Raw genomic sequence first — 8368 nt, 5'->3', positions numbered from 1 at the left:
TAGTGAATGAATGGAAATCCAAAATTTCTGTAAATGTTCATTAAATTTAATAAAACATAAAAAGAAGGGGGCATTCTAAATCCTAAGTGTAAGTCCAGGGTCTTCTCTAATCAAGCAGATGTTACAAAGTTCTTTTAACTCTACCAGTAAGTACTTAGAGACACCCTGTTCCACCAGCAAGTATCCTACCAGAAGGTACTCAGGTTTCTCCATCTGTGTGTTGTGAAGCCCGCCTTCCTGTCTCTTGCTTTCCTGTTTGCTGCTCTTTCTTACTTACCATCTTCCTTATGTCACACATGGTCTATCTTTTGAGTCTTGGCGGCTACAGTGCAGGGACTCCCGAGTCTCTCCTGATAATCATGAGGTTCTCTCCTTGCTCTGGAGTTGGAATTTCTTTTAAGCTTATCAGATGGCAAAACTGGCCAATTCCCTTCCTAAAATTCCATACACCTGGTTGCATTTTCTTACCCCACATCAATGCCATGTACCTTATTTACATTATTAGCAAGCCATTCAGTCCCATTGGTGTCACATAAGCACCTCATTTGCATAACCCCAGCCAGTGATTTGGTGTGAGTTACAAAGACTATGACTAGACAGGCCATAATATATCATTCACTGCGCTACCACATAGTGTCTTTTATCTTTTTTAAAACAAATCATTTTATGTTGGTTTCCTAACAAAGTTTGTATACGTTGTTTTTCATACAATCATTCCGATTCATACCACATAGTATGTTACAGGTCATCCTTTTTGAGTCTACTGAGTTACCTCTTTCTCAAGATGCTTTTGTCATTTCCCAGCCTCATTCTCTTTACCGCACATGGGAAGCATCTGCATCACCTGTGTATTTCTTCTTTTTTTCTTTTTCAGGCATAGTGTCTACAAATAAAAGCTGTTTTCTCCCAATCCAATTTTCTTCAATAATATTTCATAAATCCACATAAAAATCAATATTCAATGTTCTTCACCAACATGGAATATAAAGTCATCAATTATCCTTCAATCTTCCTTATTCTTTGTCCAACTTTTATATGTATATGAAACAATTGAAATATACCATGGTTTGTGTTCAGGTGCCCATTAGACATCAAAATGAAATCCTTGCTCCTTAGCACTTTAAAGAGGTCTTTTATAGCAAGTTTTCTCAATGCAATATATTGTTTGGTTTCTTGACAGTTACCTCCATGTATATTAATTGAGGCTCCGAGTAAAATGATAGCTTTGACAAGGTCAAATTAGCAATAGCTAATATTCAACTTTCCTAATGCATCTGTCAGAGATCTCTTCAAAATGCTAGAGAGCAATGGCATCAATATGAAGACTAAGGTGTACCTGATTTAGGTCATGATCTTCCCAATACCAGAATAGGAGAGCTAGGCAATGAATAAGGACGACAGAAGAATTGATGCCTTTGAACCGTGGTGTTGGAGAAGAGTGTTGACTATCTCATGGACTACCGAAAGAACAACAGAAACAATAACAAGAAAGTGCAGCCAGAGTGCTCCTTAGAGATAAAGATAGAGAAGCTTCATCTGTTTTACTTTGGACATGTAGCTAGGTGAGGGTATTCCTTGGAAAGGTACATCTATGCCTGGAAAGGTAGAGGGTAAGTAAAGGAGAAGAAGACCTTTCAATGGGATGGATTGACATGGTGACTTTAGCAATGGGCTCCATTGTGTCAGAGATGATGAAGTTGACACAAGATAGGGCAGGGTTAAGGTTGGCTTTTCATAGGGTTGATATGAGTCATACTCAATGGCAGCTAACAACAACAATATTCTACTAAGTATTTGAGGTAGTACAGTGTATTATGTATTGGACTGCTAACCAAAAGTATGGTGGTTTGAATCTTTCCGCTAATCTATGGAAGAAATAAGAAATAGTCTCCTCCGTAAAGATTTACATCTTCAGAAAACAAATAGAGGGTCAGCATAAGTCAGGACTTGAAGGGAAGTGGATTTGGGTTTTGAGTTTACCATTCTACTGGAAGTTGTGTAGGGAGCTCTGCTGGTGTAATCTGTAGAGTTGAGCTGCTAACTCAAGGGCTGAGCCTCTCTTGCAATTCGAATCCCCTGGTGGTTCCAAACAGAGAGAAAAATGGTTCCTTCCCCTGTGTGACTTACAGCCTAGGAAGCCGACTTTGAGGTCAGCTTGGAGTTGGTTCAGACTTGGTGGTGATGAGTTTGAGTTTTTTCAGAAATCGCGTAGGTATTATTTTATAAACTCTTTGCTGAAACTTCTGCAAAGTTTGTTGTTTCTTCACTTTTGACTGTTAACAATGTTATGTGGCAGAGTAGCATGCCCCATAGAGTTTTCTAGGACCCTTAGTGGTGCAATAATTATGCATTTGGTCAATTGTTAATTGAAAGGCCAGCAGTTTGAACTCACCAAATGTTCTATGATAAAAAATATCTGACAATCTGTTCTTATAAAAATTACTGCCAAGAAATCCCTATGGGGCAGTTCTACATAGTCTTTTTTTAAATTATTTTCTACTGGTTTGCGTACAAAATTTATAAACATTGTGTTTCATTTATATATATCATGTTTTATAACATTAACTGCCATTGCTCTATGCCCACTGTTACCCTGTCTTTTCAGGTCCCCACAGGATCTTTTCTAATTCCTTCACAATCTACACAGTCTTAGAGGGTTGCCTTAAGTAGAATAAATTCAACTGCAAAATAATAACAACTCTACAGGAGCAGATCATTTGGCCTCTCTCTTGGGGAGCCATGGTAGGTTGGATCCACCACTCTTTCAGTTAGCGGCTGAATGCTTAACTATTGTGACAAGTCTACCGACCACCAAAGACGTGGGCCTTTGGGATAATAAAGAGAAAGGACTGAATCACAAGCCCAGATCAGCACAGTGGGACACAGTGATGGTAAACTATCAAATAGTTCATTAGAAACCGAGAGTGACCATGATAATGAATATCTTCAGCAAAGTAACTGATAGTTAGGGAGGGTTTGTATATCCACTCAATTTAGGGAGGGTCTAAGCAATCTCATCTACTCTGAAGGTTTATGGTGAATCAGGCTGACACCTAGGTGTTCTTGGCTGCAAGCAGAGAGTGCCAGGGGAATGTCTCTCTGTATTTCATTAACTATGCAAAAGCATTTGACTATGTGGATCAAAACAAATTAGAATTCCAGAACATCTGATTGTGCTCAAACAAAACCTGTTCTTAGACCAGGAAGCAGTCTTCAGAAGAGAGCAAGGAAATACTGTATGGTTCAATATCAGGAATGGGGTGTGTCGGGGATGTGTCCTGTCTCCAGACCTTTTCAATCAATTGAAGATTATTCAGGAGGCTGACCTTTATTAGAAGGAATGTAGCATCAGTATTGAAGGAAGACTCATCAATAATCTGTGTTATGCAGATAACACAACCTAGCTTGCTGAAACTGAGGAGGACCTGAGGCCTTTGTTGTAGAAGGTCAAGGACTGTAGTCTTCTATATGGTTTGAAGCTCAACATCAAGAAAACAAAGATTCTCACCACTGGGCCAATTGGCAGCACCATGATAGATGGAGAAGAGATGGATGTTGTTAACAACTTAGCTTGCTTGGATCCACAATCAACACTCTTGGCACCAGCAAAGAGTGATCAGAAATCAAAAGAAGAATTGCTCTGGAGAAAGCTGCTGTCAGGGATATCTCCAAAGTGCTAAAGAGCAATGATGTCAGTCTGGAGACTAAGGTGCACCTGATTCAGGCCATAGTCTTTGCAATTACTTGCTATGCTCTGAGAGCAGGACAATGACTAGAGTTGAGAGAAGAATTGATGGCTTTGAGTTGTGGTGCTTCAGAATAGTATTGATTATACCATGGACTGCCAAGAGAACAAACAGGCTTATCCTGGGGAGTGTGAAACAAGGCTGTTCCTTGGAGGAAAGGAGTTTGAAGCTCCATTTCACATACTTTAGGCATATAGCCAGGAGAGACCAGTCTTTGGAGAAGGACATCATGCTTGGAAAAGTAGAGGGGCAATACAGGAGAGGAAGACTCCAGATGAGATGAATTGACACTGTAACTGGGATAATTGGCATTGGCGACAGTGAGACTGGCTCAGGATAGAGCAGGGTTCAGAGCTGTTGTACATTGGGTTGCTATGAATCACAGGCAACTTAATGGCACATAGCAACATGTCAAATGCCAGATTTTAAGACTCCTTATACTTGTGTTCTATATCAAGAAAGTCTAACACGGAAGAAAAGGCTGGTGAGTGCTTACAGAATAAATGAATTCCCTGCTATTCATTTTCTCTCTAGGTCTCTAGGTCATTCAAACAGTTTTCAAATGGCTGCTAACTTAAAGGTTGGTGGCTCAAGCCCACCTGCCTACACAGCAGAATAAAGTCCTGGTGACCTTTTCCTGTAAAGATCACAGCCAAGAAAATCTTACAGAACAGCTCTGCTCTGTAACACATGGGGCTACCATGAATCAGAACTGAGTCAATCATAACATGGTTTGTTCTTTTGATTGATAATACACTTTGTTCCTCTCTTAACCCATTTTCCCCCCTCCAAGTGGCCTCAAAAATAGCTATTTTCAAGTGTTCTCTACATCTTTTTTTCTCAGCAATTTTTCTTGTTATTTTCTTCCTGTACTTGTGTACTCCCAGCAATTTAGTGTTTGCTTTATTCTCTCCCTCAGCCTTCATTTTTGAGCCCCCCTCCTAAGGCTCTGCCTCTCACTGCCTGCCGTAGGTTCCTAGTAGTCTTTTCTGTGGGCATTCTGGGTCTCAGTTGTTTGCTTTGTTTGTTTCTGGATCTTGTGGTTAGCATAGCAATGCCCGTCTTCCTTTCCAGGTGAAAAGTTCTTACATGTCAAAAAGAACACAAAAAAAAAAAAGAAAAAAAAAGTTCTTACATGCTTTACAGAAGTACTTCCTTTTATACTACAACATTTGTGCAAAATTCTATTTACAGACAGAGAAAGAGCAAGAAGGAGTCAGAGAGGCAGCACGTGAGAACTCAAGAGCGCCTATATTTTGTACATAACATACTGGCATATTTATGGATAAAATTATATGAATTTCCTCTACAATAATTCAGAAGAGGAAGAAGAGGGAAAGGAAGTTGGGTGTAAAGGGGCAGAAGGCTATAGATAAAACAAGATTTAACACTGTTGAATTTGGGTAATGAGCACTGGGCCAATATAATACTCACTCAGTTTGCATGTGTGTTTAAAATTTCCTGAAAAAAAATTTTAAATATATTCATTAAAATATTCCAGTATAGGTTATTGATCTCCACACCTAAAATTTTATTTTGGCTACAGATGGTTCCTAGGTCATTTCTTGAGTTCTGGTGGCTAAGTGATAAGGAGTTACACTACAAACCCAAAGACATGAGTTTCAAATCCAACTGTTCTGTGGAAAAAAGGATAGGCAATCTCCTTCCATGTGATTTACTGCCTCTGAAAACCAGCTAGAGGGTCAGTTATGAGTCAGTTCTGACTTGATAACACACAACAACAACAACAACAAAATAACAACCTCCCCAGTACAGTCTCTCTTACCTCCTCACATCTCTTGAAACAATTTTCCAACATTTTCTTCCTCTTAATTACTTGTCACATCTATTTCTCTCTAGTCTAAGATGCTGGAGAGCCAGAAAGTGTCTTAACTATCTTGTATCCTTGTGCCTAGCACTCAAGTACGCTGCACTGAGGTAAAGAAATCATCTGAGAGTAAGTCCCAGCTACAGAACTTGCAAACTCTTCTCTCTGATCCTCTACATTTTCCAGGATATTGTCTTTCTGTAAGGCCTACCCCTCCTGACAACCTGCCCAAAGTATGTGGGAGGCGGTTTCATAATCCCATGTGAGACATCATTCCCTTCCTACACCTGAAGCTTCTAGGACACATATTTGTGTATCCTTTTGGTCTTATTTTATTGTTATTATGTACTGTTGAGGCAGAACTGTCTCCTAGCTTACCCTCCAGTGGGTTTACAGAGCCAGTAAATTGCTTGGGAAATTGCCCATCTGTCTCCTGCAAAAGCAGCTGGTGGATTCAAACAGCCTGATTTTGGGTTGGCAGGGTGATTCCTCATCACTAAGCTACCAGAGCTTCCTTGGTTCCCCACTGGGGCACTGAACTTGGTCTCCTGGGTGCAGGTGGGGATACTCACCACTATACTTGGCTCTTATTGCGTTTGAGACATTATACTTTTGCTCTTACTAGTCATTTTGATGTGGTTTATTATGATTCTTTGCAGTCATTTAATCATCTTCCTAGTATGCATTGCTGGGAGGATTCCTGGGTGATAGGAAGGAGATGTCAGTATTATTTTTCCCATTTGACAGGGATCAGAAAGGTCTTGCTGTGTCTGAGTGTCTTGCTGACTATTTCAGAACTAGTAAGGGTTGGGTAGAAGTCCACCACTCATCTGTCATTTGTGGTATTGTATTGGCTTGGGTGTTGCTTCAATGCTGGAAGTTATGCCACCAGCTCTTTAAATATCAGAGGTGCCACCTTCGGCAGACAGGTTTCAGCAGAGCTTCAAGACTCAGCACGCGTAGAAGAAAGCCCTGGCAATATATTTCTGAAAATAAGTCAATAAAACTGCTCAACTCATAACAGAACAGTCTGATACAGTGTTAGAAGGCGAGCCCCCAACTTGGGAGGCATGCAAAATACACAGTGGTTGCAACAAAGAACTCAGGCGTAACAATAGTTGTGAGGCTGTGTAAGGTGGGGAGTGTTTTGTTCTGACGTGGCTCAACAGTAGCTAACAAGAAGAGCCAGAAGTAGAACTCTGGTGCCCACACCTTAGCCCAATATTCCAACTAGCATCCACCATGAAAGTTACACTGTCCTAATGTTCCAAGGCAAGTGTGACAAGCTTGATTTTCCATGCATTTGCCTTAATATATTTACTTTTCTAGGATATTTCTGACCTCAAAGTACTCGGAAATACTTGTTCTTGCTATGTACTGTTGAGTTGGAGTCAATGCAGAACTGACCTTCTAGTAGGCTTTCAGAGACTATAAATTGTGCTGGAAGGGATTGTCATCATTCTCCCACTGAGCGGTTGGTAGATTTGAACCGTGTGCCTTTGAGTTGGCAACACAGCTCCCTACCATTATGATGCCAGAGGAGGAAACAAATAGTACAGCTAAAATGAGGACTAACTATTGTATTGATTATATTGTCATTACCTGATGACTAGATATTGTCTCAAATATTTTGAGATGCTGAGTCCATGGAGCCTTATCCAGGTGGAACTTTTAGATTTTCAGGAATCAGAGACAGAGATGATACCAGTTCAAGTCATATTCTGAGAGTTGCAAATTTGAAAAGATGTTTGCACTAAGGTACTGAACTCTTCTGTAGTTAAAGAGAAGTGCTGATTTTTGGCTAGTATTACCAGGGGAAGTGCAGGATGCTGGTACTGTGAAACACAGCTGATTTCTGTAGGGAAGGAATTTGGTTGTTCTTACCTTCACCTAAAACTATTGCTGGCTCTTCACATGTACATACATACTCTATGTGTGTGTGTGTACTGGAGAGCTAGAGCAAATTTGACCATGGCAACCCTTACTCTTCATGCTTCTGATTAAAATTAGTGTGTTTATTTTTTACCCATTCATTTGTTGTTGGGCATTTGGGTTGCTTCCATTTCTTTGTTATTGTGAATAACACAGTAACAAACATGAGTGTGCATAAATCTGTTTGAGTTGTAGTTCTGGTTTCTTTAGGGTCTGTTTCCAGTAGTGGAATTGTTAGGTCAGATGGTATGTTTATTTCCAACTTTTTAAGAAAGTGCCAGACGGCCTTCCATGCTGGCTGTACCATTTTACACTCCCACCAACAGGAAATAAGAGTTTGATTCCTCTATAATTTCCTTCAGCATTTATTGTTTGTTGTTCTGTTGAACTTTGCTTTTGTTGCTGGGGTGAGATAATATCACACAATGGAATATTATGCAACACTGAAAAACAACTAACTCATAAATCATTACACAACATTGGGGAACCTGGAGGAAATTATGCTGAATGAAGTATCTCAGTCACAAAAGGGCAAATACTGTATAATGCCAATGTTATAAAATAAGACAGATGGGGTGGCGTGGACAGAAAATGGGGAAAGAGAACAGTAGAACAGATGAGGGGGAAAACTGTTTGTAAAGAATATACAATTAGGCATTATATGTATGGCAACAATCTGGAACAAAGGGTGCATTGCTGGGTATAATGGGGAAAGAGGGGGAAGAAAATGTGCAACAAAAGAAAAAATTCATTAAAAAATTAGTGTCCATAGGGATTTGAGTCTTAGAAGATCCCATTCATCTATGTTATCTTCTCCTGGTTGTAGGTTTTCCAGGATACTGGGAAGACTGTTTATGTTGTG

Source organism: Elephantulus edwardii, unplaced genomic scaffold, assembly GCF_000299155.1.
Source record: "Elephantulus edwardii isolate Elephantulus edwardi_28Jun2011 unplaced genomic scaffold, EleEdw1.0 scaffold00010, whole genome shotgun sequence".
Taxonomy (NCBI): Eukaryota; Metazoa; Chordata; class Mammalia; order Macroscelidea; family Macroscelididae; genus Elephantulus; species Elephantulus edwardii.
This window is presented reverse-complemented; position numbering follows the sequence as displayed.